This window comes from Dipodomys spectabilis, unplaced genomic scaffold, assembly GCF_019054845.1.
Source record: "Dipodomys spectabilis isolate Male_0828 unplaced genomic scaffold, ASM1905484v1 ptg000173l, whole genome shotgun sequence".
Lineage (NCBI taxonomy): Eukaryota > Metazoa > Chordata > Mammalia > Rodentia > Heteromyidae > Dipodomys > Dipodomys spectabilis.
In genome coordinates, this window is record NW_024870850.1 from 8,523,046 (window position 1) to 8,536,287 (window position 13,242).

The window sequence follows — 13,242 nt, forward strand, 5'->3', positions numbered from 1 at the left end:
TGCTGGTGGTGATGGTGGTGACAGTTACTGCCACCATATCAACAGAGACGATCCAGGACAAAGGCGCCAGACACGGTGTGTGAGCAGATTCTATTCACCAGCAGCAAGAACTGACAAGGAGCAGAAATGTTCATCCTGTTTTTCGCAGACCAGGGACAGCCCAGGAACAGAATCTGGCATGAATAGAAACAAGATAACCTCAATACTTCTCATAGAGCTGCAGTGGGGAGTTAAGTCCTCCCCAACCACCGGAGAATATGTCCATCTTTGTTACTGACAAATGCCCTGCCACAGTAGCTAACTCCAGCTCAGGCCTTGAAAGAAAACCATAGGAGCCATTCAACAGGTCACAGGAACCTGACCTGATTTGCCAGGTTCAGCTCCATTCAGAGAGAGGAAGCTCTACTTCGGGAGGAGTGACATTCTTCACTGGGTAAACAGAGGCAGAGGCTGCCCCTCTCCATTGCAGCCTAGACAGCAGAAGGGGTAAAACACAAAGAGTTGAAACTCAGTACTCATAAACCTTGAGAATGGCTCAAGGCTGGGATCTATGTGTGTCTTAGGAGTTAGCCCCTCAGGGAAAAGCTACTGATTGCTGATAGGCCTCAATCCTACCCAGAACCTAGCCTCAGCACAGCAACTCCAAGTTAGAGGAAACAGACATCTCCAGCTTTTGTGATATTCCAAGCAGAACTCCCTCCCACTCAACTAGACTGGGAGGAGGACCACCAAGGCCTGGGGGAGGCATACCTTCTTTCTGTTGCTCTAACAAACTTAAGAAACCAATCAAGCCACAGGAAAACCAAACACCACAAGCAGACCAGAGACTCCACCAAGAGACTACTTACAGACAGAGAGGAAATAAAAGATCTCCTAATCCACAAACAAAATCAAAGAATTCTTTTTTCTACTTAATTTTTTAATTTTTGAAAAAGTTTGTTTTTTATTATTTTTTTCTTTCATAATTTTTATTTCAGGTGTGTGTGTGTGTGAAATCTCTTGTAACCATTGAGTCCTTTATGCTTTCTTTTATTGAGTGATTAATTGCTCTTCTGCTCATCCCCAAATATATACCTGTCATTGATTCTTACACCTTATCCCTCATTGTGTACTTATTTAATCCAGGAATTTATTACTTAATTCACAACCTCTTAGGCTTAACTTCTTTAATACTTGTATTATTTCTTTATAATTATATAATTTTTAAGATTTCCATTTTTAAAATTTTTTATTTTTTCATATTTTCTTACCTCTCTCCTCTTCTCATCCTATCCCTTTCTTCACCAATATCATTTCTTCATTCTTCCATAATTTTAAGTAAGTCAGTTTTTAAATTTAAATTTTTGTTATTCTTATTTCTTGTTTTTTTATCTCTCTCCATTCATTAAGTCCTATCCATTCCCTCTCTGAGATTAGGATTTGGTTAAATTCACTCTTTCCTTTTACCTCACCACATTCCTCTAATCCTATTTTTCCTTACAATTCTCCCTAAACCTATTAAGATCTGGTCATCTGAATCCTTCTTTGATGTCCTTAGCCCATTAATCCATTGTTGTTTGATGATGAATAGATTGTATCTGTTGAACTAGATTGTATCTGAAGCCATTTTAATGTGTAACTACAGGACTCTGGTTGATGCTTGCCTTAAAATAGTGTTCTAGCACAAAATTGGTGTTAATTTCTTACCAAATGGACAGAACAAGCCGGAGAAAGACAAGAAAAATGGCTAGTCAGGGTATCTCAACTCCCACTCATGATAATGAGGTGACAGAACATTTAATGAAAAATCCAGAAGAGAATTCCCAAAAAGCTCTACAAACACTACTGGTAAACATGGTGAATGAAAGGTATGAAAATGTGTAGAGAATTCAGTGTGCAATGATAGGAAGCAAGATGAGGGCAACCAAAGATTAATATGGGAACTTCACGAGCATGATCAGGTTAACCAAACATTAATACAGGAATCTCATGAGCATGAGGAAGCTAATCAAAGATTAATAAAGGAATTTCATGGCAGGCTGAGAACAACCAAAGAGAAAGACAGGAATTGCATGAGCAGGCTGAGAACAGTCAAAGAAAAATACACGAATTGTATGAGCATGAAGAAGCTAATCAAAGAGTAAGACAGGAATTGTGTGAGCAGGATGAGAATAACAAAGATCAGTAGAGGTATACATGGAATCCATAAACAGACGCTGAAGAAATCCAGACAGACCACAAAGGGAATGCTAAATGGAACCCAACAGAAGTCCAAGGAAACCATAACCAATCAACTAAGTGATTTGAGAATAAACACTGAACACCAAATTAAGGAAGTAAAGAAGTTCATACAATATCTAAAACAAAGCCCCAACAAGGAATTTGAAGCCATCAAAGCCAAACAATTAGAAGGAAAGGAAATAAAAAACAAAGTAGAAAGTCTTGACAGTAGGTTAGACCATGCAGAAGATGGAATCTCAGAGATTGGAGACAGCCAAGATATTATAGAGAGAGAGCATACAATTATCCAAGACAAATCCAAGAAATGTGATAGATCGATTCAATATTTGGTAGACACCATCAGAAGTCTGAAAATAATAGATGTACAGGAGCAACAAGAGACAGAAGTTAATGGTCTAGAAATTTATTTAACAGGATCCCATCAGGGAACTTCCCAAACTTGCAAAAAGATAGGCCTGTTCACATACAAGAAGCTTTTAGAACCCCAAATACACCAGACCTGAATTGATCAATTCAGCTAAAGGAAACGATTCTTAAAGCTGTCAAGGTGAAAAGATCAATCACATATAAAGGGAAAGCAATTAGAATCACCTCAGATTTTTCAGCAGAGACAATTAAAGCAAGAAGAGGCTAGAATGATGTATACCACACCCTAGAGACAAACAGCTATCAACCAAGAATACTGTACCCAGCTAAACTCTCCTTCATAATGAAGGTCAAATGAAAACCTTCTATAGCAAAGAAAAACTCAAACAATAGATCCCCACCAAACCAGCCCTACAAAAGATACTTAAAGATGTCCTACACATAGAAAACCAACAACACCACAATAAAGGCCAAGAAACTGCACCCAAACTGAGAATCAAAGTACCATGTGAAGAACCAAGTTGTTACAGCACCTAAGAAGGTGGATAACATGGCAGAACTACAAAACACCACTCAGTCCTAACTCTCTACATTAACAGACTTAACTCTACAATTAAGCAACATAGACTGGCTACTTGGATTAAAAATGCAAGATCCTTCTCTATACTGCTTTCAGGTGTCACACCTTCCCAATTAAAACAAACATATTATGAAAGTGAAAGGCTGGAATAAAATCTACCAAGCAAAGGCCCCCATAAACATGTGGGAGTTGCAATCCTAATATCACATAAAATAGACTTCAAATTAAAATTACTGAGGAGAGAAAAAGTAGATCACTACATACTAATTAGGGATCTCTCATTCAGGAGGATATCACAATTCTAAATATCTATTCACCAAACAACAGAGCACCCTAATTTATCCAAGAAACACTACTTTCCCTCAAATCTCACATAGATCCAAAGGCATTAAGGGTTGAGTTCTTTAACACACCACCATCTTCACTAGTTAGATCAACTCAGCAAAAACTCAAAAGTGTAATCGCAAATCTAAACAGCTGCATAGATCAACTAGATTTAACAGATATCTACCAAATATTTCATCCTGCAGCATCAGATTATACGTTCTTCTCAGCAGCACACAGAACATTTTCCAAAATACACCACATTTTAGGTCACAAAGCAAACTGGTCCAAATTCAGAAACATTGAAGTTATGGCCTGCATGCTCTCAGACAAGGGAATAAAATTACAACTCAACACCAAAAGCCACCAAAGAAGGTCCTGTAACTCATGGAGGCTGAACAGCACACTGTTGAATCACCAGTGGATCGTGGAAGAGATGAGAAAGGAAATTCAAATGTTCATGATATTCAACAAAAATGAACACACAAATTAACAGCTCCTCTGGGACACAGCAAAAGCAGTACTCATAGGCAAGTTTATAGCTCTGATTTCCTACATCAACAAATTGGAGACATCTGAAACCAACAATTTAATGAGACATCTGAACTTCCTTGAAAAAGCAGCAAGATAAACTCCAATCCAGTAGACAAGAAGAAATAATTAAAATTAAATCAAATTAAACTAATTAGAATCAAAAAAACATAGAAAGAATCAACAAAACAATGAGTTGGTTCCTCAAAAAAGTTAAAAAAAAAATGGACAGACCCTGAGAAATCTTGTCAGAAAAAGAACACACCCAAATAAACAAACTCAGAGATGAGAATGGAAGCATCACCACAGAAATGACCAAGATTCAGAACATTATAAGGGAATATTTCTCAAACCAGTTTGAGAATCTGGAAGAAATGGAAAATTTCCTAGCAAAAAGCAATATGCCTGAAACCAAACCAGCATGAGTTAAGCCTACTAAAAAGACACAAATCAAGCCTTGAAATAGAAAGAGCAATAAGAGACCTCCTATCAATGAAAAACCCAGGACTGGAAAATTTACAGCAGAATTATATAAGGCTTTCAAAGCAGAACTCACACCAATACTGCTTTAACTCTTCAATGAAATTGAAAGAAAAATTTCACTACCGAACTCATTCTATGAAGCCATCATAACCCTCATCTCAAAACCAGGCAGGGACTCATTAAAAAAAAGAGAACTATAGAAGTGTTTCTTTGATGAACATCAATGCACAACTTCTCCACAAAATCTTGGCCAAACGAAATTTTCTTAATACAGACCCAGAAACACAACAAATCAAAGATGGTTCGGACATATGCGATTGCATGAAGTTGCAGAGCTTCTGCATGGCAAAGGACATAGCTAGCAAGACGAATAGAAAGCCCACGGATTGGGAGAAGACCTTCACTAGCCATACAATGGACAAGGGTCTCAAATCTAAAATATACTTGGAATTCAAAAAATTAAATCCCCCAACAACAAATCTTCAAAGAAACAACTGCCCAATAAATAAGTGGGCTAATGACTTAAAGAGAAACTTCCCTGAAGAGGAAAGAAGGATGGCCAATAGACACATGAAGAAATGCTCAACCTCCCTAGTCATAAAAGAAATGCAAATCAAAACAACATTGAGATACCACCTCACCCCAGTTAGAATGGCAAAAATCAAGAACTCTAATAACAACAGATGCTGGAGGGGGTGTGGACAGAAGGGAACCTTACTGCATTGTTGGTGGGAGTATAAACTTGTTCAATCACTTTGGAAAATAGTATGGAGGTTCTTCAAAAGACTCAACATAGAGCTCCCTTATGACCCAGCAATCCCACTTTTGGGCATTTACCCAAATGTTTACAAACAAGACCACACTAAAGCTACCAGCACGACTATGTTTATTGCAGCATTATTTATTATAGCTAAGGTATGGGACCAACCCAGATGCCCCTCAGTAGATGAATGCATAAAGAAAATGTGGTATATATACACAATGGAATTCTATGCCTCCATCAGAAAGAATAACATTACCCCTTTTGTTAGGAAATGGAAAGGCTTGGAAAAAATTATATTAAGTGAAGTAAGCCAAGCCCAAAGAAACATAGGTCCCATGGTTTCCCTTATTTGCAATATCTAGTATATGTCTGAGCCAAGCAGAAAAGGTCAGATAAGGTGATGTTAGGGAAATGAACTCTAAGATATGTATTCAAATGTTTTTTTCTTTCATGCGATTGTTTCTAAGACATGTATAAGATTATTTCTTTGTTGCTTTGTATGTCCCTCCCCCACAGTATAACCCCTGCTTTCACTATATTTGATGTCGGTTTAATCTGTGGAGGAGATGGGGAAAAATAAGTCGTTTAATGATACAGGTGGACCCGTTGCAACTATGAGAAGTACAAGTTGCCATGTCGAAAACGAACTTTAAAACTTTGGTGCGGGGGGGAAGGGGGAGATTAGGTGGGGGGGCAGGGGAAGGCTGGGAAGGGATGTGAAGGGTAAACAAAGGAGGAAGCTTCAATGCTTGATAAGAAATGTACTCATTATCTTCTCCATGTAATTGTAACCCCTCTGTACAGTAGGTTCACAAAAAATTAAAATTAAAATTGAAAAAAAGATTACTTCATTACTTCTTTGTTTCTTTGTATGTCCATCCCCTCAGGATAACCCGTGATTTCACTGTATTTGATGTCGGTATAATTTGTGGATGGGAAGGGGAAAAACAGGTCGTTTAAATAGGGATACAGGTGGATCCACTGCAACAATGAGATGTACAAGTCGTTATATCCAAAACGAACTTTAAAACATCGGTGGCGGAGGAGGGAGGGGGAAGGAGGGGGAGGGGGGGAGGATTGGGGGTAGGAGGAAGGAAAGAAAGGGATGGGAAGGGAAAACAAAGGAGGAGGCTACAATGCTTGATAAGAAATGTACTCATTATCTTGCCCATGTAATTGTAACCCCTCTGTACAGTATTTTCACAATAAAAAAATAAAAATTAAAAAATAAATCTTGGCCAATCAACTTCAACAATTCATCCATAAGATCACATACCCAAGGTCAAACAGGATCAATTTCAGGGATGCAAAGATGGTTCAATATATGCAAATCAACTAATTTAATCCATCACATCAACAAGAGCAAGGACAAGATCCACATGTTTATTTCAATAGATGCATTTGACAAGATCCAACACCCCTTTATGATGAAGGCTCAGGAAAGACTAGGAATCCAGGGAACATTCCTCAATACAATAAAGGCTGTATATGACAAATCTACAGCCAGAATTATACTTAATGCTGAAACACTAAAGCCTTTTTCTCTTAACTTAGGAAGGACAGAAAGATGTCCACTCTCTCCACTTCTCTTCAATTTAGTATTAGAATGCCTAGCTACAGCAATGAGACAAGATGCAATTTTAAAAGGGATCCAAATAGGAAAGAAGAAGTAAAACTCTCCCTCTTTGCACATGACATGATCTTGTATTTAAAGAATCTCACGGACTTCACTCCCAAATTACTCAAGCTGATTCGAAACTTTAACAAACTAGCAGGGTACATAATTAACCCTCAAAAATCAATGGCTTTTCTGTATGCCAACAATGAGAAGAGTATGGCTGAAATCAGGAAAGCATCTCCTTTGGTAATATCCCAACACACAAAAAAAATGACTAGGAATTAATAAAAGAAGTGAAGGACCTCTATGATGAAAACTAAAAACCTGAAAAAGGATTCCAAGAAGAACTTAGAAATTGGATAAACCTCCCATGCTCCCATATTGGAAGGATCACCATCTTGAAAAAGGCAATAATTCCCAAGGCTATTTACAAATTCAATGTGATACCTATCAATATTCCAACCTCATTCTTCAAGGAAATAGAAGAAGAAATCCAAATATTCATGTGGAACAATAAAAGACCCCGAATAGCACAAACAATCCTGAACAGAAAGAACAGTGCTGGAGGAATATCAATACCAAATTTCAAACACTACTACAAAACCATAATATTAAAACAGCTTGGTACTGGCACAAGAAATGATCTGAGGAAAAATAGAATTGAATGGAAATTCAGAAATCAACTCACAAACCTATAGCCACCTAAACTTCGATAACTTAGCTAAAAAAAATAGAATGGAAGAAAGACACCCTCCCAAGTAAATGGTGCTGGCAAAATTGGTTAATCACCTACAGAAAACTAAAGCTATATTCTTATATATCACCCTGCATCAGAATCAACTCCAAATGGATCAAAGACCTTAAAGTCAAACAGACACCTTGAAAACATTACAGGATGGAATAGGAGAAACTCTAGGTCTTCTTGGCACAGGCCGAAATTTTCATAATAGAGACCCAGAAATACAACAAATCAAAGAAAGGTTGGACAAATGGGATCCCATGAAATTGCAGGGCTTCTGCATGGCAAAGGACATAGCTAGCAAGGTCAATAGAAAGCCCAGGGATTGGGAGAACATCTTCACTAGCCATACAATTGGACAAGGGTCTCATATCTAAAATATACTTGGAACTCAAAACCTACATCTCCCCACAACAAATGCTCAAAGAAACAACTTCCTGATAAATAAGTTGGCTAAAGACTTAAAGAAAAACTTTTCTGAAGAGGAAATAAGAATGCCAATAGACACAGGAAGAAATGCTCAACCTCTCTAGCCATAAAAGAAATACAAATCCAAACAACATTGAGATTCTACCTCACCAAAGTTAGAATGGCTATAATCAAGAACTCTAATAACAACAGATGCTGGAGGGGATGTGGATATAAAGGAACCCTAATACATTGTTGGTGGGAGTGTAAATTGGTTTAACCACTTTGGAAAGTAGTACGGAAGTTCCTCAAAAGACTCCACATAGAGCTCCCCTATGGCCCAGCAATCCCACTTTCGGGCATTTACCTGAATGATCACATACAAGACAATACTAAAGCTACCAGCACAACTATGTTTATTGCAACATTATTTACCATAGCTAAGACATGGAACCAACCCACATGCCTCTCAGTAGATGAATGGAACAAGAAAATGTGGTATATATACACAATGGAATACTATGCCTCCATCAGAAAGAATGACATTGCCCCATTTGTTAGGAAATGGAAAGACTTGGAAAAATTATATTAATTGAAGTAAGCCAGGCCAAAAAAAATGTGTCCCATAGTTTCCCTTATTTGCAATAACTAGTATAGGTCTGGGAGAAGTAGAAAAGATCAAAAGCTTTGTACATATGACCAGATATGATGATGTTAAGCAAAATTAACTCCAAGATAGAGACAAAAGTGGTTTTTTCTTTCTTGCTATTGTTTCTAACATATTTATAAGGTATCATGTGATTTTTTTGTTGCTTTCTATGTTCTTCCCCCACACTATAACCTCTATTTTCACTTTATTTGACCTTGGTATAATTCACGGAGGGGAAGGGTAAAAACAAAATGTTTAAATAGGGATGTAGGTTGACCCTTTGCAGCAATGAGATATAGAACACTATGGTGAAAAACAAACTTTACAATTTAGGGGGCGTCGTGGGAGTAGAGGGGTATAGTTGTGGAGATGGGAGGGGAGGGAAGGGATGATAGGGGAAAAACAAAGGAGAAGGCAAAAATACTTGATAAGAAATGTGTTCATTACCTTGCTCATGTGACTGTAACCCCTCTGAACAGTATTTTCACAATAAAAAAAAATATTTTAAAAAATCCAAAATGTCCTTGTAACTGATTAAAATAATAGGTCAAGGTGGACTACTTGCTTGAAAACCTAAGATTATCTGAGCACAACTGTCCCATACCTGTGGATCATTCCAGGCTAAGTACTTAGGAGGCTGGGATCTGAAGATTTCAGTTCAAAGCCAAGCCAGACAGGGAAGTGTATATGACACTTATCTCCAGTTAAGCACTAAAAAGCCAGAAGTGGAACTGTGACTCCTATGGAAAATTGCTAGCCTAGAGAAAGAATAAAATTAAAGCAAGTGACCAGGCCCTCAGTTCAATCCCCATGACAGGCACACACAATAAACTTAGTCTTGCTTGAGAGAATCATTCCTAGGTGTCATAATGTTCTGATTCTACTTAGTTTATTGTTTATCTATTTTCAGACTGAATCTCTGATCACATTCATACAGTAAAAGGTTATGTATGGTTCATTGAAGAGAGGCAGTTAATGTCTATCTTATCATAATTCATTATTCAGGCGGATATAGCTGGAGTTTTAATTTTTTTGTCGGTCATGGGTCCTAAACTCAGAGCCTGGGTGCTCTTCCTCAGCTCTTCAGCTGTAGACTAGCACTCTACCACTTGGACCACAGTGCCACTTCCGGCTTTTTCTGTTTATGTGTTGTGAGGAATCGACCCAGGGCCTCATGAATGCAAGACAAGCACTCTACCACTGAGCCACCTTCCCTGCCCCCAACACTTTAGTCTTCTACAGGCTTGCATCTGCTCCACTTGATTGGATTCCTATGCTGTGTGGGCACTGTGTGGTGGGAATGAAAGCTAATCAGAACCTGTCCATGATATTGCATTACTGTGGTCACTCTGGAAAGCACTTCAACATAGGGTAATGTGTGTTTTTTGGCTGCATCCTTTTTGAAGCAGATCCAATTTACCAATCCTGTCAGAGAACCAGTGGTTTTGGTTTTGGGGGAAAAGAAATTGGGAGCAGAGTGAGACATTATGAGGTTTTGGAATTTTGCAGAAGGTCTAGGACAAAGGGTGAAAGTTGGCAGTTTTCTCCATCAAAGCCTTATGTTCAGTGATTGATGTTTGAAATTCTGATAGAGTGGCCCATAGGAATTACCAAAGTGGGATTTTCCATTTGTTTCGCTGTCTTCTTTTGAAATTTTTATTATTATTGAGTAGCTGTAGAAAAAGCTTACAATTCCCTAAATCAGACTGTGAGTACAATGATTGTTGACAATGTCACAGCATCCTTATTTATCGCCCAGAGTTGGTTATTTCTGTATAAAAAAGCAATAATAATCTTAAAGGATGTAGATGAATGAATAACTCTGTATTTGCTGTAGCTTACTATATCTCATTTTTTCCTAATCTAAGCTACTCCATTTTCCCCTAAATGACTTCATTCCCTTTCTATTAGGGAAGTAGATGGACAAGCTTTAAGCTTGAGTTTTTGAATTGCTGGCATGCATTAACCAGGCCTCATTTCCCCCTAGTCTATCATGTCTCAGTACGGCATCCTCACTCCATTGCAATCAAGACCAAACCGCCAATGCAAATCAAAACATCATTGAGATGTTGACAAAGCTTTCCATGCTGCTGTGACACATCCTGGTTCTCCATCCCACTTGTTATAGGTAGGACATGGAAGCAAGATGGTGATATTGTCCCACAGCTTAGTGTGGCCCTGGTGATAGCACCAGACCTGTGCCATGACCCTACCATCCCTTCCCTCCCATCTCCCCAGTTAAATTAGCTACAACCAAGAACTCAAATAACGACATGCTGGAGGGGATGTGGACATAAGGGAACCTTACTGCATTGTTGGTGGGAGTGTAAACTTGTTCAACCACTTTGGAAAGCAGTATGGAGGTTCATCGAAACACTCCACATAGAGGTCCCCTATGACCCAGTAATCCCACTTTTGGGCATTTACCCAAACGTTCACAAACAAGACCACACTAAAGCTACCAGCACAACTATGTTCATTGCAGCATTATTTACCATAGCTAAGATATGGAACCAACCCAGATGCCCCTCAGTAGATGAATGGATCAAGAAAATGTGGTATATATACACAATGGAATTCTATGCATCCACCAGAAAAAAAGACATTGCCCATTTGTTAAGAAATGGAAAGAGTTGAAAAAAAATTATATTAAATGAAGTAAGCCAGGCCCAAAGAAACATATGTCCCATGGTTTCTGTTATTTGCAATAACTAGTATATGTCTGAGTCAAGCAGAAAAGGTCAGATAAGTTGATGTCAGGGAAATGAACCCTAAGATATGTATTCAGATGTGTTTTTTTCTTTCATGCTATTGTTTCTAACACAATTATAAGATTATTTCTTTGTTGCTTTGTATGCCCCTCCCCCATGGTATAACCCCTGCTTTCACTGTATTTGATGTCCGTATAATTTGTGGAGGGAGGGGGAAAAAGTCATTTAAATAGGGATACAGGTGAACCAATTGCAACAATGAGAGGTACAAGTCATTATGTTCAAAAAGAACTTTACGGAGGTTCCGGGAAGATGGCGGAGGAGAAGCTGGAATCTGAACAAGCTCTCGAATAGAAAGCAGTTTTAGAGTTCCAATGAACAGTCCTAAGCCAGAGAATCACACCAAGTGTGCCATCACAGGACAGAGAGTTAGACAAGAGAGGGACAGCCAAGGCAAGAAGACACATCTGAGCGCTTGCCAGCAGCCGCCGCGGCGGCGGTGGCAGGGTCCCGGCAGAGACCGCAGCCGGGGCCATACCTGAGCGCTCACACAGAGAGTCCAGGAGGAAGGAGCCAGACGCAGCGGGCGAGAGGATACTCAACACCAGCAAGAACCGACAAGGAGCGAACATCTTCATCCTGCAGTTTGCAGACCAGAGACGACCCAGGATCCAAGACTCGGCGTGAGTAGAAGCCCGACGTCCTCACTCCTTCTTAGGGAGCAGAGGAGGGAAGGCCACCCCTCCCGCCCCCAGCACCGGTGATCTCCATCTTGGATACCGACAAAGCTCAGAGGAGCTGCCAGCTCCAACTCAGGCCTTGGAATAAAACGAGTCATTTAGCAGGTCACAAGAACTTAACGGCGAAGTTACCTGCCAGACTCAGCTCCATCCAGGGAAAAGTCACCCAGCTCAGGCGCCAGCCATTGGAGTGGCTTTCCTCACTGGGTAACCAGAGCCAGAGGCTGCCCCTCCCTCTAGCAGCCTCAACAATCTATTGAAAAACAGAAACCCTGAGAATGGCTTCAGGCTGGGCTCTGTGAGTTTTTTCACAAAATAGCCCCAGGGAAAAGCTACTGATTGTTGAAAGGCCTCAACTCTACCCAGAACCTAGCCTCACCAGTGCATCCCCCTCTTTTGTGATTCTCAAAGCAGATCACCCTCCCATTAAACTAATCTGGGAGGGGGATCTCAAAATCTTGGGTAAAGCAGAGCATTTTTCTGCCTGTTCGAACAAACTGACTTAAGAAACCATCAAGCCACAGGACCTCAAGCTGACCAGAGACCCCAACAAGAGGCTGGTTACAGACAAAAGGGAGATACAGGATTCTTCCCACCCCTCCCAAAAAAATAAAAAAAAAAAAAAACAAAGGACTTTTTATTTTCTTCTTCTTCTCCTTTTTTTTTTTTTTTCTTTTTTTTTTTGGTACCTTATATATATAAAAAAAATTTTTTCCTTTTCTAAAAATTTTATTAATCTTTAATTTTTGCCTTTTTTGAAAAAATAATTGTTTTCCAGTAACTGTTTTTTCCTCTTATAATTTTTATTTTAGGAATACGTGAATGTGCGTTTTGCTTTCTTTTCTTGTCTTCTTTCTCTTTTTCTTTCTTTCTTAACTATCTTTTTGTTTTTTGTCTAGCTCTACTGAACTTCTGATCTTTTTTTTCTCCCTTTCTTATCCTTTCCAACTTTCCTCTCTTTTGATCTTCTTTATGTGACTTAACTCTTGTCCTGCACATCCTCAGATAAACCCGTAGTTAACTAGTAGACCCTATCCCCCATTGTGTACACACTTAATACACAAATTTATTACTCAATTCAAAACCTCTGAGACTTAATTTCCTTAATAG